Here is a 791-nt window from a genome sequence, read left to right as displayed (position 1 = left end):
CACCTTTCGAGATTCTATAGACTCTGGAACAGTTCCTACAGATTGGAGGGTAGTTAATGTAACCCCACTATCTAAAAAGGGAGGTAGAGAGAAAACAGGGAATTATAGAACAGTCAGCCTGACGTCGGTAGTGGGGAAAATTCTAAAGTCCATTATAAAAGATTTAATAGCTGAGCACGTGGAAAACAGTGGCAGAATCGGACAGAGTCAGCATGGATTTACGAAAGGGAAATCATGCTTGACAAATCTACTGGAATTTTTCGAGGATGTAACTAGCAGAGCTGATGAGGGGAAGCCAGTGGATGTGGTTTATTTGGGCTTTCAGAAGGCTTTCGACAAAGTCCCACATAAGGGATTAGCATGAAAAATGAAAGCGCGTGGGATTGGGGGTAGTGTATTGAGGTGGATAGAAAACTGGTTGGCAGACAGGGAACAAAGAGTAAGAATAAACGAGTCTTTTTCCGAATGGCAGGCAGTGACTAGTGGGATACCGCAGGGATCGGTGCTGGGACCCCAGCTATTCACTATATATATTAATGATTTAGATGAGGGAATTAAATGTAATATCTCCAAATTTGCAGGTGACACAAAGCTGGGTGGGAGGGTGAGCTGTGAGGAGGATGCAGAGTTGCTTCGGTGTGATTTGGACAAGCTGAGTGAGTGGGCAGATGCATGGTAGATGCAGTATCATGTGGATAAATGAGAGGTTATCCACTTTGGTAGCAAAAACAAGAAGGAAGATTATTACCCGAATGGCTACAAATTGAGAGAGGGGAATGTGCAATGAGACC

This window comes from Cetorhinus maximus, unplaced genomic scaffold (genome assembly GCF_964194155.1).
Source record: "Cetorhinus maximus unplaced genomic scaffold, sCetMax3.hap1.1 HAP1_SCAFFOLD_882, whole genome shotgun sequence".
NCBI lineage: Eukaryota > Metazoa > Chordata > Chondrichthyes > Lamniformes > Cetorhinidae > Cetorhinus > Cetorhinus maximus.
This window is presented reverse-complemented; position numbering follows the sequence as displayed.